Genomic DNA, 20,027 nt, shown 5'->3' with positions numbered 1-20,027 from the left:
ATTTTTAAATATGGAAACCCTATTTTAAAAAAATCTTTACTGAATAGTCCCTAGTTGCCCTGTTAATTTGTAATGTTACCTCTGTCATATCAGTTATCAATATTTGCATGGTCTGTTTTTGGATTCTCTACTCTGTTGCATCTCCCTGCTTGACTGCTCCCATGCCAATACAAATTTCTTAATTACTCTAATTTTATTAATATATCTTGAGATCTTATTGATGTCTCTTTTTTTTTTCCAAGAATTTCTGGGAAAAATTTTAAAGCTATTTTCTGTTCCTTATATACTTTAGAATAAGCTTATCAAATTACACACGTATATATTCATTGGGATATTTGTTGGAATTGTATCTATTGACCAATTTGAGGAAAGTGAACAACTTTATAACATTAAGTCTTCTTGTTTATGAACATCATATATCCCTTCATTTATTGGACCATTTTTAATATTTTCCACTAAAGTTGTAGACTTTAATCCATAAACATCTTGTTACATTTTGGTTAGATTTTTTTTTAAATATAAGACTCATTATAACCTCTATTTTATTCAACATATAATTTCCCCCATTTTTCTTATGTATATCTAGTTTTCTATTCTTAAATTTCTTTGAGTTGAGTGTTTTTCACATTCCAATTATTCATTCTATTAAATTGGAAGTTATACATTATTTGTATTGTTTATTTTTCCCCTGTAATTCTGTTTATTATAATTTTTATAAGCCTGAAGAGATTCTCTTATCTGAAGTTTTTCAAGCATTCAAGTATTTTGCATGATGTCTAATGTGATCAGTAATAAAGGTTGCACTGAGGTAGAGGCTATGATCATAACCCTCTTGTAATCTAAAAACAACAGGGGTTTTCTTTTCTGTACAGGCAGCTATAACGTTATCAGGTTGAAACTATCCATCTGAAAGAAACTGGTCATCTTTTCCTTGATCAATTAGTATGTCCAGCTGAGAACCTGGATAGGCCTTCACAAGATGGGTAGCATCAGATGCCTTCCATTTACTTTGACCTGTTCCCAAATATCCCTTAAAGGCTTTTTTTGCCTCAAAGACAAAGCACGGGATTGCAAATTGGAGCAAATGCTGACACAGATTTGTATTTTCCAGGATTCTTTAAAGCATAAATCAGAGCTCCATGGCCTCCTATGGAGTGGTCCAAAATAGACCTCCTTTGGGGGTCCACTGGAAAATTAGCATTTATGAATTGGGGAAGCTCCTCTGTTACATAAGAGTACATTCTGTACTTAGTTTTCTGAGGACCTTCAGTGGCATCCAAATAAAACCCAGCACCAGTGCCAAAGTCCCAGCTCTCATCTTCCCCTTTAATATTGCTGCCACAAGGTTGGTATCTGGAGCAATGACAACAAGGCCATGTCCTGAGGTCACCTGGATAACCAGATTTTGATATAAAATTCTATTCTGCGCAAGTTAAACCAGACAGCCAACACAGCGCAGGGTGTTTTCCCATTTCTGCCTTTGGTGGTAAGTAAATAGCAAATTTCATTTTGCAGTTCAGTTCAACACATCACGTTCGAAGACTTTCTGTAATCCCCCAAAGCACTTGTTGCTGGAAGTCTGTTTTAATGCCATTCCTGTCCTGTACGATTGCTGCTTGCTCTTTTGTCTGCACCAAAGGGTAGGTGATCCTCCAGCAGCGACCACGGTCGCAGTAACCTGTATTGTTTAATGGTTCCTCTAGAAATTTTCATGTATATTTAACTTATTTTATAAAATTAATCATTATCTTTACTCTCTTAAATAATACAAGAACCTTAGGCCATTTTTAGCATTAATAACTCTTCTTCTGGTCTATGTTATTACTTTATTTCTGTGTTGTTTGATTTTTTTTTTTAGTCCCACAAATTGGATATTTAGCTCCACAGTGTTAGCCCCACACCTTATTATTACTGTACACTGTCACTATTTATTATTATTATTATTTTTTGCTTCTCAAACCTTCCTTCTGAGTTTATTTTTCTTCTTAAAGTTTATCCTTAAGTTGCTTTAGTGAGGGACTGACGGTAGTTGTCTCTGTCTTTGTTTTTCAGCTAATATATTTATTCTGTGCTTGTTTTGGGTAGGTGTACAGTTATAAGTAGACAGTTATTACAGTTATAAGTTATTTTGATGTAATACTTTGAGGGTATAATTTTATTTTCATCTGACTTCTACTGTTGCCATTGAGAAATCAAGAGTCTGCCTTGTGATTTCTTTTTAGATTAATCTGTGTTTTCTCTTTGGCTGGTTTTCTTTTTGTCTTTGGTTTGGCAATTTCATTGATTTTCTAAGTGTGAAATTTTTTTTTTTTTACTCTACTTTGTGATTTACTGAAGTTCTTAAAACCAATGATTCATAGCTTTCATGAATTTTGGAAAACTAGGAGTCCCTTCCTTGCCAGATATCACCTCTGTGTCTATCCTTTATCTCCTGTAATTTTGATAAGATCAGTTTTTTAGTTTTTCCTATGTAAAACCTCTCCTAAATATTTTTTTTATTTATCTTTATCTTTACTGTTAAAAATATTACAGATGTCGCCCTGGCCAGTTTGGCTCAGCTGTTAGAGCGTCGGCCTGCGGTCCAGAGAGACCCGGGTTCAGTTCCCGCTAAGGGCACGTACCTCGGTTGCAGTTTGTCCCCGGCCCTGGTTGGTCGTGCGGGCGGCAGCCACTCGATGTGTCCCTTTCACATCGATGTTTCTCTCTGTCTCTCTCTCTCTCTCTTCCTCCCACTCTATCTGTACAAAAAATAGAAAAATGTCCTCGGGTGAGGATAAAAAAAAAAAAAAAAAAATTACAGATGTCCCTCCTCACCCCTCCCCACTGACATTCTCCTTCCTGCTCCTTCCCAACCTTAACATTTTTAATCTCTTAATCTCTCCATGTTGCACTCTGGAAATGTTTTCAGCCCTATGCTCTAATTTATTCATTTTCTCCCCACTTCTGTGCAGTCCACTGTCAACCCGTTCAGAGTCTCCAACTTCTACTAGCCTTCTGTTTTAATTTCTACAGGTGCCATTTTAGTCTTTTCAAATATGTTTTTTTCCTTTTTTCTACTCTTGTTTTTTAGTCATAATTCAAATGTCCTTTTTTATTTTTTAAATATTAAAGTTACTTTTGTATTCTGTATCTCTTTATTCTCAGATCTGTAGCATTTGCAGATTTGATACCTAGGAATAACTAAGGAGATAAAAGACCTGCACTTAGAAAACTACAGGACATTGGAAAAAGAGCTAGAGGAAGATTCAAATGGAAGACTATACCGTGTTCATGGATTGGAAGAATCAACATCATTAAGATGTTCATATTTCCCAAGGCAACCTAGAGATTCAGTGCAATCCCTATTAAAATATCAAAGGTGTATTGCACAGATCTACAACAAATACTCCAAAAATTTATATGGAACCAAAAGATCCCAAATAGCCACAGCAATCTTGAAAAAGGAGAACAATGCTGAAGGAATCACAATACTGGATATCAGGTAACAGTACTAAGCCACTGTAATCAAAACAGCCTGGTACTGGCACAAGAACAGGTATACAGATCAATGGAACAGAACAGAGAACCCAGAAATTGACCCAACTCATTATGCTCAATTAATGTTTAACAAAGGAGGCAAGCCCTGGCCGGTTTGGCTCAGCTGTTAGAGCGTCGGCCTGCGGTCCGGAGAGACCCGGGTTCGGTTCCCGCTAAGGGCATGTACCTTGGTTGCAGTTTGTCCCGGGCCCTGGTTGGTCGTGCGGGTGGCAGCCACTCGATGTGTCCCTTTCACGTCGATGTTTCTCTCTCTCTCTCTTCCTCTCTCTCCCTCCCACTCTGTCTGTACAAAAAATGGAAAAATGTCCTCGGATGAGGATTAAAAAAAAAACAAAAAAACAAAGGAGGCAAGAGCATACAATGGAGTAAAGACAGTCTCTTCAATAAATGGTATTAAGAAAATTGGACAGGTACATGTAAAAAAAATAAAACTAGACTACGACTTACACCATATACAAGAATAAACTCAAAATGGATAAAGACTTAAATGTAACCTGTGAAACCATAAAAATCCCAGAAGAAGACGTAGGCAGCAAAATCTCAGACATCTCACATAGCAGAATTTTCACTGATACCTCACCTAGGCAACAGAAACAAAGGTTTGATTGCAATCTTTTTCCTACTGACTCTCACTCACGGGGGTTTGTTAAAACATGATTGTGTGTTCATGTTCCTTGCAACTTTCTTTGTGGAAATGTTTTGCGGCCTGAGCTGAATAAGTGTTCCCCTAGGCAGAATTTATATTTGCTTCTGCCTGTTGTTTAAGAGAGCTATCAACTAGGAAATGTTTAAACTAAACTCTCAGCTCTTTCTGGCCATCCAGTTAGCATGAATTCTGCTGAGCGAATGAATGTCAGCTAGTGGTTAGGAATTCTCAGGTGACTTCCTTTTGTCCTTCTACTGAAATCCAAGGTTTAGACTGGATATTTCCTTACCATTACCCAGGGGGATAGTGATGGTGATGGAGGTGGTGAAGTAGCACTTTGTAATTTTGCTTACGCAATCACTGATTTGAGGTGGAGCAACTTTATGCAGGGTTCTCTGAGCCAGCCTACAGTCTTACACAATACTAGGGCTGGTATTCCCTGCCCACGCCCACTGAGACCTGAACTCTAGATGACCAGGGATCCTTCAAGGTAGTCACTGCATTAGAGCTGGCTTACCTTTCTATATTTGTGCTTTTTCCTCATTTTTTTTAGCCTCAAAAGATTTCCTTTACTTTCTTACCAGTTTGGGTATACATTTTTTTAAAATATGTTTTTTTGATTTCTTTTTAGAGAGAGAGAAAGAGAGAGAAACATTGATGTGAGAAACATCGATGAGCTGTCTCCTGCATGCTCCCCACTGGGGATGGACCCCACAACCCGGGCACATGCCCTGACCAGAATCAAACCCAGATCTTTCAGTCCCTGGGATGATACTCAACTACTGAGCCACAACAGCTGGGCTGGGTATACTTTAAAAATATTTTTTGCCTGGCTGGTGTGGCTCAGTGGATTGAGCATCATCCCAGGAACTGAGGGGTCTAGATTTGATTCCTGGCTAGGGCACATGCCTGGATTGTGGGCTCAATTCCCAGTAGGTTGTGTGCAGGAGGCAATCCATTGATGTTTCTCTCTCACATTGATGTTTCTCTCTCACATTGATGTTTCTCTCTCTCTCTTCCTTCCTCTCTGTCAAAAAATCAAACATTTAAAATCAAAACATTTAAAAAATAAAAATACTCTTCAAATATTGTTACTATTATTGTGCCTAGAAAAATGAAGATACTGACATTAATTAGGGTGACCGGTCCTTCAGTTTGCCCAGACTGTATAGGTTATAACGTTAAAGGCCCTGCTCCTCTGAATTCCCTCACTATGGGGAAAAAATAGTTCCAAGTTTTCAGCTTTTGTTACAGTGGAGGAAGGTAAAGAAAAATGTCTGATTCCCGTTTTTCACAATCAAACAATAATCTCCTGTTATAGGCCCAGCAAGTTTCCTGTTTCTACCCTAACTTCCCCTCATCCTACCATCTGCCTGCGCATTGGCACCAAGTCTGCACATTGCCCAGAAGAGGGCGGAGTTGGGCATGGTTTGGACTTGGTGCTCCTTGCCCCGGTCCGCAGTTACCAGCAGAGGGCACACTCCAAATTACCACGCTCACTGTATGCAGAATTTCCCTACCTTGAACTAGACTTCCTGCCTCCCTTGAAGTGGTAGTACATTGCTCTTTCAAGCTAAGATGTGTGTCCTTTTTCTTCTGCCTCCCTCTTTCTCTCTTTCCGCGTCTTTCCTTCCTTCCGTCTTTTCTCCACTGTCCTTTTCTTGCTTTCATTGCTGATTTCAGGTGAAGGTTGGGTTAATCATACACTTCAGTTCATGATGTAACATCCTCTTTGCACTGTATGAAGCTGCTCTCTTGTTTAATTTATTCTTTTTTACCCCTATTCTCCATGTCTATTTCCCCTCTTCATAAACAAACAGCCGTTCTCTGGTGTTCACGATGCCTTCTTTGGTTCTGTAGTCTTTTAAAAACTGTACATGTTTGTTTGGTGTGCAGGTTTTATTAATTCATAAAGATGATGTGTAATATAGCTTGTTCTTGTTTCCAGACATTTAAGACTTTTCTCTGCTGCTGAGAGCACATCTAATGATCCTAACCCATTACTTCCGGCAGCCACAGAGTGATCCATGTCGAGTATCCACCACAATGTCCCGGAGGGACATGGGCTTGCTTCCTACTCCCCCCATCCTAGTGACACGCCAATAAACATCAGTGTTTGCTGTCTTTCTTTTTATCCTCACCTGAGAACATTTTTGCATTTATCTTCAGATAGAGCGGGAGGGAGAGAGGGAGGAAGAGAGAGAGAGAAACATCTATGTGAGAGACACATCGACCAGTTGCCACCCACATGACCCCAACTGGGGCCAGGTACAAACCGCAACCAAGGTACATGCCCTTAGCGGGAACCGAACCCGGGACTCTCTGGTCCATGGGCTGACACCCTAACTGCTGAGCCAAACTTGCCGGAGTGGTGTTTGCTGTCTTATGGACTTGTGGGAATTCCTTTGGGAGCATATCCAGGAAAAGAATTACTGGGTCACAGGGTCTGCATTCTCAGTGCTCAATTTGCCAAAGTGCTGCCACATTGCTCCTCACAATGGTGCCCTGGCCTATGCTCCCTCCGCAGAGCACAGAGATGCCTACGCGTCCACGTCCCTGCCAACACTGAGTACCGCGCCACTTCAAACCTTCCTCAGGCAGATTAGTGTACAGTAATACCATTGCTTTCATTTGCATTTATCTGAAAACTTGAATTTGAGTATCTCTCTACATGTTTTTTAACCTTTTAGTTCTTCCTCTTCTAAATTTGCCCATTTTTTGGTCATGGGAGGAGACTTGGCTTGGGGTGGCAAACACACAATACAATATACCTGAAACCTATATAGCTTTATTAGCCAATGTCACCCTAATAAATTCAATTAAAAATAAATAAATATGCCCATTTTTCACTTAGAATTCTTTATTGATTTTCATACATTCCTTGCATATTTTAGATATTAGCCCCTTGTCGATTTGGGGCATTTCAAATATCTTCTCCCAACTTGGCATCTGTTGATTTGTCTAGAGTGTTCTTTGTGAAACAGACATATTTGATTTCAATGCAATCACATCCCTCAATATTCTGTGCTTTTCAAGTTCTGCTTAAGAACCCTTCATTGCTATAGGACACCAAATGTCTTCCTTTATTTTCCCTTATAGTCCATAATCATTTGTTCACAATTCTGAAAGGCAGTAATCTTCACAATGAAGAAACTCAAGTTCAACACCCCCACTGTGCTCCTTGGTGGCCCAAATGTCCCCATCCTCCTTTTTAAAGTCGGGTTAGCATTCATGGACCAGAGGTGGGTTTGTCACCAAGTGTAGGAAGCTTAAACCTCAAAGCCCTGATTTGCACACACTCAGGTTCCTGTGGACAGCAGGGAGTCCTGGGATGTTCTAGGTGGGAAAGAAAGGTGGGTTGCAGTCAGCCAGCATTTCTAAGGAAGCACATCTGGTAATTTAGGGGTAAAATAACATCTCTGATTTTCTTTTCTCATTTTAAATAAATATTTCCTTGCACACTTAATTTTGAATCTCTCCAAGAGAGTCCTCAAAGCTGCATAAACCTTGATTGATTCAACCCTGAATGGACCTTTATTTTCCTGAATACATTTTAGAGTATGTTGGTCAAATCTTTATGTCATAGTGTAATAAAATGTTAGTGTTTTTAGGCGTCCATGAGATAAAGAAAGGAGACTATGCCAATGGAAAGAGCAAATCTCTAGACATACGCTTTCATTTATAAGTCTTCAATTACCTTAAAAATTATTTTCTTGATTATATTTGGACTTAGGTAAAAATTAATCTCTTATATCCTTTGGGTAAGATATCATAGACATCAAATATTCTTTTTTTTTTTCCATTGAATGTATTGAGATGACACTGGTTCACAAAACCACACAGATTTTCAAGTGTACAACTCAACAGAACATCATCTGCACACTGCATGGTACGCCCACACCCCAAGCAAAGTCTGACTTGAGAAACAGTGAGTTCTTGACACTGGACAAATGAGGGGTGTAAAGAGGTATTCTCCACGTTCCTGCATCTCCCTTAGTGAAAAGAGTCGTTAACAATAACTATATTACTTATTCGGTGTCACTGAAAGTTATCAAAAATCAGGAGGTGTTGCTATCTCATATCTATTTCTCTGATATTATATATGTAACCACAGCCATGATTATAGTTTTACTGCAGGAAATTATAAAATAGATTGCCTTGCCAAATATGTTTGCACTTTGGCACACTCATTTAAAGTAGCTTTCAAAGCAAATACAATGGACTCATTATAGACAGTAAATTGAATAGAGGTCTCTTAAAGCAATCAGTGCTGGGATAAATGAACAAAGTAACCCAATCCAGGATTGTGGTGGTATTAAAAAAAGTGGTGTTGAATTATTTGTCACTATTCAACAAATAATATGACGCACGATACTACGCACGTAGCAAAAACAAGTAAGTTCAGATTTATGGGTTTGAACTGAATTTTCTAGAAAGTCATTGTGTTCACCCAGTTCTTACTCCTCCTTCAAAGTTGGTCAGTCGCCACCAGGAGTAGCGAATCGAATTGCCTGACTTGGCTCACGTCTTTCTACTTACGCATAAGCAAACATTAGGAGCAGTTGTTTCAAGTACTCTCGTTTGCCATAAAGTCAGGTAATCAAGAGGATTCATTAGGTCCAGACAAGTTGTGCTGGTTCTCTTGATGTTGGATGTTGCCCAGATCTGCCCTGAAACACAGGGTACATGCAGAGAGCCGTTGGGTACATTCCTCCTGAGCATCCCAATAGGGTGGATGGGAGGCTGGAGCTAAGCTGACACCTTGGACGTCCATCCCCAAACCACAGCATTCACACAATCACCCTCCACTGCAGAGCAGATGGGACCACCACTCCAGCGACCAGCCTCATCTTCACTCCTAACTGAGCTGCAACACGGACACGATCAAACACGGCCGGGAAGAGCACACAGAAAAGTGGTCAACACTCCCAAGCCCAGTCCGTGTGCTCATTCAGTGTGCGGTTGCTTCTCCTCATTGTGAAATATAACACACATACAGGAGACTGTCTGAAGCATAGCACACCACATGATTGTGAACGGGTGACATGCTGACTCGGAGAGCTCCAGCTGTCCTCATTCAAAGGCTTGGCTCTACTCCTCACTGATGGCCTGACCATTTGCATTTAGCATTCGTCTTCAAATTCCAAGTCTGTTTCCAAATTGTTCTTTGTCATAGACATCAGTTATCTGGCCCAGGTATCTGACTCATTGATTCTCTATATGGGTCTGGGATTAACTGTTGTTTTGTTCTTAATTATTGTCACTGATTAACAACACATCACTGGACCTTCCTTGGTTCAGGCTGACTCCCCAGTTTGCCCCAATAGGACGGAGGCCTAGAGAGATTATGCCAGAACCATATGTAGTGTGTACACCTACCTATACAGGCGGAGAGACCATGTGAGGGATGGTGTGCGTTGGTGTCAGGTTGCTAGCTCACGGACAACCCTTGCTTTCCGTGATAAACTTTCTGATTTCGTAGGACGATGGAAGATCTTTCAAAGCAAGTGTCTATGCTAGTTCAATGTTTTGTACCACACTGAACAGCTCCTTCCGAAACGAAGCCTCTCTCTGGATTACCTGTCAGAAACCTCATGCTCTCTCCACATATCTTTCTGTATTAAGACGGATTTCGGTAAATACGAGGCAGGATTTTTGATGATAATTTCATAACCATGTCATCACTGGGTGCCGAAACTGCCCCTTCTCGATGATTTTGCAGCGACTGAAAGCTCAACCTAGAATTTGAATCGCACTTCTATTTTGTATGGAGACTGGTTGCCCTTCGAGCCTGGTCTCCTTGTCCAACTATGTATAGCACTGTGAGCGAGAGGCTGGGCATGCTGGGCAAAGAGCAGGAAATGCCAGGTGCAGCTTTGTCCACCTGGCTTCTATTAACAGCGCCTGAGACAGGTGTGGGCCTTAAAGAGCAGGGCACCGTGGTGGGGGGGACAGGCAGGGGCTCTGGGGCCAGGCGAGGCTGGGTGGGCCTCACATTACCAGCAAGTGTGATTGAAGGCAAGTTCACTTATCTTTATCTTTTAAAGAAAACTGTGGTAACATAAAACGTACCATTTTAACCATTTTAAAATATACTGTTCTGTGCATTAACTACTTTTACATTAGTTGCAACCATCACCACCGGCCTTCTTCAGAATTTCTGCATCTTCTCAAACTGAGACTCTGCACCCATTCACCCTCCAGCCCCGGGCAACCACCACTCTCCCTTCTGCTTTGAATTTGGCTCTACCACACGTCTCATGTAAGCGAAAAACCAGTGTATTTGTCCTTTTGTGTCTGGCTCCTTTTACGTACTCTAACGTCCTCAAGTTCATCCATGTTGTAGCATGTGCCAGAGTTTCTTTCCATTGTCAAGGCTGAATAACGTTTCATTGCATGGGTGGACAATCCCCTTTTGTTTGTCCAGTTGTCTGTCGATGGACAGTGGGGGCTCCCGTGTTTTGGTCACTGTGAAGACGCTGCGATGAACACGGGTGTGCCAATACCTGCTGCAGTTCCTGCTTCCCGTTCTCTTGGGTGCCTACCTAGAAGAGGAATTGCTGATCATACGGAAATGCCATGTTTAACTTTTTGAGGACTTTTTTTTAGCTTTTTACTACACTATACATGCTGTTATCAAATGAGCATAAACGTGCTGTTTGTTGAGTTTTCGCAAACTGAACACCTGCAACCAGAACATGAGGAGCACCCATCAGCACCACTCACCACGCTCTTCCAGTCCCACGCCGTCAATCACCGCTCTCCCAAGCTTGTAATGACACAGATCAGTTTCGTTCTCAAAACTGCTTTAATTCTTCAAAATGTGGATGGAAATACAAACTTCTCGGTGTTGGTGAGAAGAGTCACTTACTCATTCAGCGGAGTGCCTACTCTGGGCCCGGAGCCCAGACAAATAAAATCTCGCGTGGAGTGTAACTAATAAGTCATGTGAAAAGCAGACATGGTGCTTGGCATGTAGCTGGTACCAGTAATGCTCACTGTTTGCTCTCTCCCCTCCCCAACCTGCCCCTCATTGTATCACATAAGCAGCCTCCTCTCTACCTTCGAATTGGGCCCTATCTGGCTGGTAGATCAGAGATACCACCAGGGTCCAATGAACACAGAGCAATCCAGACAAATCTCCCATCTGATGAACGTCCAAGTCACATACCAGAGCCTCCTGTGGGGGGCGGTATGACTAGGTGCCTGGTCTGCGTGTGCACTTGCCCCAGGGGCATGGACAGGCTTTAGAACAGCTCTCTGGTTGGACCTGAAGACACCTCTCCCAGGAAGATATACAAATGGCCAACAGATACATGGAAAGATGCTTCGCTTCACGAGTTATTAGGGAAATGCAAATAAAAACCACAATGAGATACCACCTCACACCTGTTAGAATGGCTACTATCAACAAGACAAGTAATAACAAGCGTTGGAGAGGTTGTGGAGAAAACGGAACCGTCTTTCACTGCTGGTGGGAATGGAAACTGGTACAGCCACTGGGGAAAACAGTATGGAGGCTCCTCAGAAAGTCAACGATAGAGTTACCAGATGACCCAGCAAACCTCTGCTGGGTGTCTACCTGAAAATTTTGAAAACCTTTATTTGCAAAGATATATTCATCCCTATGTTCACTGCAGCATTATTTATGGCCAAGACATGGAAACAACCAGAGTATCCTTCCCTAGATGATTAGATAAAAAGATGTGAGACACACACACACACACACACACACACACACACACACAAATAGCCATAAGAAAAGATGACATGCTGCCATTTGCGGCAACATGTTTGGATCTTGAGAATATCATGCTAAGTGACATAAGTCAGAAAAAGTTCAGAAGTATGTGATTTCACTCGTATGTGGGATATAACACTAAAAGCCGCAGATGAACAAACAAGAAAAACAAACAAAACTCATAGACACAGACAACAGTGTGGTGGTTCCCAGCGGGAAGGACAAGGGTAGCAAAGGGGAAGGGGTCAGATATATGGTGACGAAGAAGATTTGACTGTAAGTGGTGGGCACACGGTGCAATGTACAGATGATGTTTCACAGAGTTGTACACTGGAAGCCTATGTAATCTTATTAACCAGTGTCACCCCAATACACTAAATTAAAAAGGGGAAAGAAGTGCTCTCTGGCAGAGTCCTCTCTCTTTCGAGCACTGCCCAACAGCTTCCTGGCGCCCCGGACTCCTCACGAGCGAGGAGCAGACAGCCGAGCGAGGGGCACTGGAGTTGAACCGGTGTGGACCCTTTGCAGGAGACAGCAAGTCCAGGGTGAGCACTGAGACACCCCCAGGAACTTGGCGAGTGTGGCACGGAGCAGGGGTGCCATGGGTGATGTCCGTCTGTGTAGGGTGTCTATTACAACTGGGAGGCTGCCAATGTGAATGGCTACCTCAGAGGACCAGCACCTTTTCCTTCTGTGAAACTTGCCAGATGTGTAGCAGGACCCACATGAGTCCAGGTTGTGATTTCTGCCTTTTCTGGGGTCCCAACCTATGGCCATCTTTTCCTTACCCTCCCTTCCTGTGGGTGGCTCCCCCCAACTCCCTCCTTTCCTCCTTCCCAGCCCAGCTGCTCTCAGAGGGGCTGCTGTCACCTGCAGGTCAGTGTGGGTTTAGGTCTGTGTGCATGTCCCAGGGATGAATGTTTTCCAGCTCAGTGACTAATGGTTTAAAGCCACACCCCACTTACCTCCATCACCCTAAATAAATAGTGTTTTATTTTGTTTTTTTAATTCTCACCAGAGGATATTTTTCCATTTATCTTCAGATAGAGTGAAAGGAAGGGGGAGAGAGAGAGAGAGACAGGGATGGGAGACACATCAGTTGGTTGCCTCCCACAGGACCCTGACCAGGGCCAGGATGAACCGCAACCAAGGTACATGCCCTTGACTGGAATCGAATCTGTGACTCTTTGGTCCACGAGCCAACACTCTAACTGCTGAGCCAAACCAGTCAGGACCTAGATGGTGTTTGTGCTAAGTAAATATAACTTCAACATAGTCTCCTAGCATCTTTTCCAACAAATTGTCTCTTAGTCCACCCTACCTAGAAATTCTGATGCCCCAGTGACTTACCCTTATGTACTTGTTGTGTAGAAATTGCTTGGATGCGATGTTAGCCTCTCAGAGCGCTGCTGAGGCAAGGACCTCGGGGGCCACGGAATAGAGACTCAGGTCCAGACGGCGCACAGGCTTTGGATAGGCTGTGAGGGGAATATAAGGACCACACTGCCCAAGCATGGATGTGAGGACAGTGCTGCAATTCAAACAAGAGGGTCCAACAGAAGGCCAACACACTGCCTGTCTGTCAGAGACACAGCCCCGTGCACACCGGGCCACAACTGCAGCTTGCCAGTCAGCCTGCTGAGCAGCTCTGCTTTCTACCCCTTTCCTGGGCAGAGCACACAGTAACACGCATGTGTTTCATCTACCCTGCCTATTTTTCTTGTCTTCTCTAGCATAACTGAATATTGCCAAGTGATAAAGCAAGCACACATTATGATACTTGACAGGAAGGCTTTGGTCTTCATCATAGAAATTCCCGGCATTCACGATCATGTAGCAGAGGTTTGGGGAGGGGAAAAAACAACTAAAAAACAAAAAACCACCACCTTCATATTGTCCTGAATTCATCCCAGGCAGGAAAATCAATCACAGCTTCCACAGAGGACTCACGGAACACTCTCGGGTGTTCAAGTAAGGATGAGCAATATGTAACTAGGTTTTGATATTACTGTCTCACATTGGACAGTTATTGATTTATTAAAATGTGGAATATATATACACACACAGGGCAGGTTTACAGTTGTGAGTATGTGAAACAAAGAGTTTATTCCTGTATTATTTATTAATTATTGTATTATTTTCCATACGAACAACTGTAAACCTATGCTGGCCCCACCCTGTATATATGGGGAGGTCTGTTTTCACAATGCTATAGACTTCTGAAAAGTGCTACTATCACAATACTTCATTCATGCATGGTTGTACTTCTGTGTCTTGAATAATATGGCAAAAGAGGCGTCTGTGCTACATAAACAATGCGGTTCATTCTTGTCCCCGCGATCCTCCCCTTTTCTATTTCTGTTGGCATGTGTGCTTCTTGTGTCTGCCATGCGTTAGTTAAAGGAGAAACGTGAATTTCTTTAAACAGATGCGAATTAGTGTTACTGTTGTCATGCAAAATAAAGCGCTGATGTGTCCCAAACAGGATGTCATGTCAACCCCAACCATTGCCTAATTTGGCCACGAGATGGCATCAGGCACCAGTTGGACACTACGGCTGCAGCATCAGCTGTTCTGCAGCTGGGCTGGGCTGTAGGTGGGTCCGGTGCAGGGCGGCTGATTCTGAGAAGCAACGTGAACTGACTGATGAACCCGAGGAAGTGAATGAAGCCTGAGAACAGGGAGGCAGTGTAGACTAGCGGCTACGAATATAGACTTTGGGATCAAAGAGCTTGCTGTCCAATCCCAGCTCGACCACCTTCCCAGCCCCGGGGCCTTAGGCGCCGTAAGCTTTAGTGTTGTTCTGGAGAAAGTAGGAGGACTTGCTCAGGGGGGTCTTTCGGTGGGAAACGAAGGGAATGATGTGGTGCAGCACGAAGCACAGCGCCCTGAATTCACTGAGCGCACAGCACTCTGGGGGCCAAGGACATGGTAGGGATTCAGGACTGTATTGTGTTTGCTGATGGGGAAACACCAGGGAGAGCTGGTGTACACAAAAGAGTTTTTAACTCAGCTATCTCTATTATTTCTCATTTTGTGTAAAAGGAAAATGAAAGCCTAATCCATCAAATTGAGTTATCCATAGCCAGTTCATAAAGCCCCTGAAATGCATGTGTCCCCCCACCCCCCCCATCGGTCGGCAACCCTGCTGGAGAAAACACTGCCAGGACGAGGTGCCCGAACTGCTGAAGACTGGGCTTTGTCCCCCCTCCCCGTCAACATGCCCTGCGGATCAGTCTTTTATTCAAGAGAATGGGGAGTTGCTTGAGGGACAAAGTTTCACGCTATCAGTTTAATGATTCACTTATTTTGAAGAAGAGGGATGAAGCAAAGACGGAAAGGAAAGTTCACGGGTCATACCTGGCGTAACACAGCTTTTCCTTCTTGTTTTGTTTTGTTTTGTTTTCTTTATATATGTACGTAACAGCACAGAAATCACTGGCTTCCCAGCGTGGCTCATTTATAGATTCCTTTCCCGTTTTAAAATTAATTTTTAAATAATTTTGTTTAGCCCTGGCTGGTTTTGCTTAGCAGTTGGAGTGTTGACTCGTGGACCAATGAGTTGTGGGTTTGATTCCGATCAAGGGCACGTAGCTCAGTTGCAGTTCGTCCCCGGCCCTGGTTGGGTCATGCAGGAGGCAACCAGTCGATGTGTCTTTCTCATGTTGATGTCTCTCTCTCTCTCTCTCTCTCTCTCTCTCTCTCTCCCCCCCCTCCCTCCCTCCCTCCCACTCTGTCTGAAGATAAATGGGAAAATATCTTTGGGTGAGGAGTAAAAAAAAGTTTTGAGCCCTGGCTGGTTTAGCTCAGCGGCTGGAGCATCAGTCTGCGGACCAGAGAGTTCCGGGTTCAGTTCCCGCTAGGGGCACGTACCAAAAAAAAAAAATTTTTTTGAAAAAAAAAAAAGTTGTAATAATAATCAGAAGTAGAGCCTTGTAAGAAAAACTAATTGTACCTACAATGTGGCTGACATTCTGAGATGTCATTCATCTTGAACGAAGGATATGGTTTAGGATAGATTCTACATTTCTTCAAAAATAAAAAGGTACCGATTTTTATACTTCAAGAGACTTCTTTACTCAACTGTAAGTCCTGCGGCGCTGACTAGAGTGCTTGACACCTTCTTCTGCTGGTGGAGGCAACAGAAAGTGCTAACAAATCACAAAAATTGAAGAGGAAGGAAAAGATCTTTTCCTCCAACACTTCACCATCACCCCCAAGGGTACTCTGGATTTTGTTCGAGAATTACCTGGAGGTCAGGGCACAGGTGGATGGCAAGAACTCTGTTCTTTAGTTTGCCCTTGGGCCTGGGTGCAGCTACCTGAAGCCAGAGTCCCAACACCCCTGCCGGGGTGGTGGTGGGCCCCCCAAGTCGCCTGGGAGCGCCCCAAACTGCTTCCTCTACCTCCCAGGCCAGAATCGTCCCTCTTCAAGGGTTTGTTCAGTGAAAACCTACTTGTAATACACAGCTGTGTCTATGTGTCTTTGTGGAAGTATGTATGTTCAAAATGTGTTCTAAAGGAGCTTAACTATGAATTATTGAATAAAGCACAACTGTGTTTAATCCTTCCTTCTTTAAAATTCTAAATTCCAAATAGTGGTATTACTGTAAGCTCTTCAAATTCTAGCCAAAACAAGTCTCGTGGGGTTTTTAAAGCCCTTTCTGGTAGTTAAACAAGCCTTTTTTGAGAAGGCTGATGTAGCTCTGTCGCCTAGACTACGTGGTGACAAATGGGCAGAGCCCAGGGAAGGTGCCAGGGCTTTCTTTGGAAGGAAGGGATGGACGGGGCATCAGGGACAACCAAGAGGGGCCGTGTTCAGGGAGCTCGGGGAAGAGGACCTTCAGCAGACCCTGCAGGCTCTGGCGTCCATGCCACGAAGAGCCCCGCATCTGAGGACTGGAAACTGTCTACTGGGTTCAGAACATGAGGGCCCTGGTGAGCTTCTCAGACGTGGGTTTTGTGGTGTTGTGGGGGTAGAAAGCAGACCCAGGCGAGTGGTAGTGAATGACTAAAAGTTGAAGGAGTACAAAGGGTAAGTGTGGACAATGTTTTTGAAATGCTTTTCTGGAAAAAGAAACAGACATAAGGCCGTCACCAAGGCGGGTGTTGTGTTTAAAAAGAGTTTTGTTTTCATTGAAATGTCATTGACATATAACATTATGTTAGTTTCAGGCGTACAACATAGTAATTCAGTATTTGTATGTATTGCTAAATGATCACCACACTAAGTCTAGTTAACATCCACCACCATACAGAGTTAAAAATTTTTTCTTGTAATGAGAACTTTCAAATACACAAAATAGCAGTGTTTTTAAAAATGTTTTTATTGACTTTTTTTAGAGAAAGGAGGAAGAGAGAGAGAGAAACATCAATCCGCTGCCTCCTGCATGCCCCCTACTGGGGATCGAGTCTGAAACCCGGACATGTACCCTGACCAGGAATTGAACTGAGACCTCTCAGTCCATGGGATGACTCTCAGTCCACTGAGCCACACCAGCCGGGCACACAACACGGCATTATTAACTATAGTCACCATGTTGGACATTACATTCCCCAGGCCTTGTTTTATAATTAGAAGTACCTTTGCCTGCCTTCACCCATTTTGCCCACTCTCCCGCCCCCCCCCCCCCCGCCTCTAACAACTACCAAATTTGTTCTCTGTATCTATGAGTTTTAGTCTCTCTCTCTCTCTCTCTCTCTCTCTCTCTTAAGATTCCACTTATAAATGAGGTCACACAGTATTTGTCTTGATCTGCTTGACTTATTCCACTTAGCATAATGCCCTCCAGGCTTTAAGATAAACAGAACGTCTGCGTGTGTGTGTGTGTGTACACGCGCACACATGCACTAATGGCAGTGACTCCGTAAAAGGAAAGAATTTGGTGATGCAGAAGAGAGGCTGGGCAATATTACAGAAGCCAAACTTTGAGAAGTCCTGAAGGAATGAGAGTCATCTTGGGAGCATTTTTGGAGCTGTGGGCTTTTGTCGGGGAATCTGGGGAAGGAGTGTGCACAATTCAGATTTTTTGTGCTAGATAAGGGTAAGCCATCAAAGAAATTACACAATGCCAGGGTTATCCAGGTGGCTCCCACTCCCAACCTTCCCTGACACGCACACACAGGCTTTGGATAAAGGTATCAGGTGAATAGTTATTAACAAAGAAGGCACAACACAATTCATGCAAACCAGTTCTGCAGGCTCAACCCACTCCCAGCTCTAGAGACTTGTAGGGTTAGTAGGTTTATTATTTTTTAGTTTTTACTTTTTAGAGAGGGAGGAAGACAGAGAGAGAAACATTGATATAAGAGAGACACATCAATTGGTTGCCTCCCATACACAACCCAAGTGGGAAACGAACCCACCTCCTAGGTAAATGCCCTGACTGGGAATCGAACCCGCCATTTTTGGTGCACGAGAGGATGCTCCAGCCAACTGAGCCACCTAGCCAAGGCTACAAGTTCATTCAAAAGACTGTCTGTCATAGCTGAGGCTTTACATCCATCATTTTAAAAATCAAAACCTTTTGATGCCAGCCTTCTTTCCACTTCCCTAAATTATGTAGCATTTTCCAATGAGTTGACATTAAAGAAGGATTATGCCTCGAAGAGACGAGCATAACGTGTCCATCAGTCTGAGGTTTCGGCATTCTCCAAAAGCAGGACTGATGTCTTGTGGGAGCTGGGCTGGGCTCTAATCTTAGCGAGGAACTGCAGGCGGCATCCTGGAGGGACTGGAGCCACCTGGACCGGGCTCCAGCAGCACAGCCCACAGAACTGTCACCAGTTTCTCTGCGGACGTGCCTGGCGTAATTCAAGAAACAGAAGCTCATATTCACCCCACTCTTCTGGAGCGCCATGATAACACTTTAATAAGATATCTTCCCCAGAGTATACCTGGTACATTTTTAAGTGAATGTTAGACAATACAGAACTTAATTGTTCCAAAATATCATTACCCATTTTATCTAGATGGTGAGGAACCTTGGACAGTGATAGACATCAGAAGAAACCTCAAAGAGACGCTTAGGATATCTAGGGAGTTACTGAAGGGTTTCATTAAACCCTATTCTTTTGATTCATGCTGAGCTCTACCCAGTACAGGAATAATGGTAAATCCCTATTGTGTCTTTCCCACGGCTTTAGCTAAACAAGAAAATGCACTTTAATGGAGTATTTGCCTTTGTCATGGGTTAAATTTGTGTTCCCCAAAAGATGTGTTGAAGTCCAAATTCCCATGACCTGAGAATGTGACCTTACTTAAAAATAAGGTAGTTGTAGGTGTCATGGGCTAAGATGAGGTCACACTGGCGTAGGGGCAGGGGGACCTAACCCAATATAACCGGTGTCCTTATAAGAAGAGAGAAATTTGGACACATACGAGCACAGAGGGAAGATGATGTAGAGACACACAGGAAGACATCGACCATGTGAAGATGAAGACAGGGACTGAAGTGATGCTTCTATAAGTCAAGGAATACCTGAGGTTACCAGAAACTAGAAGAGGGAAGAAAGGATCTCCCCCAGAGGGAGCAAGGCCCTCCTGACACCTCAATTTCAGACTTCTAGCCTCTGGAACTGTGAGAAAATAAACTTCTATGGTTATAAGCCGTTCAAGTTTGGGTACTTTTTATGGGAGGCACCAGGAAATTAATACAACCTTCATTTATCAGCACAGACATGGTTCTTTGCCTTCTGTGGTTCTCTTGCACCTTTTGATACAGGGGGACTCACGGAGAGAGAGAGAGAGAAACAATGGGAAGACTCACAAATGCAAGTTCTCCGGGTGATGGCTAGACCCACCCACTCCGGTGTGAATATAGCAGTACAGGGCCGTGGGAACGGCTCTCACAGGGCTGTGAGGCCCCGGGGCTGTGCTGGCTTCCAGAAGCCCATGCGATTGTATATCTTGGCACCTGCATGTGTCCCTCTCTCCACCACACCCCCAGAAGGATCCCCAAAGCTACCATACCCAGGGCTGGGCTCCTTGACCAGGAGATGGCATGTTCCTAACCATACTTAGCATGAAGGCTTAAACTGACAGGCACACAAATAAGATGGCACTAATAATACTGAAGTTTTAAATAGTGAATTGCAGACATGT

The 20,027-nt window shown here is 43.2% G+C and overlaps 1 pseudogene; it reads right to left on the bottom strand.

The window, feature by feature from the left end:
- Positions 1–748: 748 nt before the first annotated feature.
- LOC118623053 lies at positions 749–1,594 on the bottom strand (annotated as a pseudogene).
- Between the last annotated feature and the right edge of the window lie 18,433 nt (positions 1,595–20,027).

Source organism: Molossus molossus, unplaced genomic scaffold, assembly GCF_014108415.1.
Source record: "Molossus molossus isolate mMolMol1 unplaced genomic scaffold, mMolMol1.p scaffold_m16_p_9, whole genome shotgun sequence".
Lineage (NCBI taxonomy): Eukaryota > Metazoa > Chordata > Mammalia > Chiroptera > Molossidae > Molossus > Molossus molossus.
The sequence above is the reverse complement of the archived record's forward strand: the minus strand, read 5'-3'. Positions and strand labels throughout refer to the sequence as shown.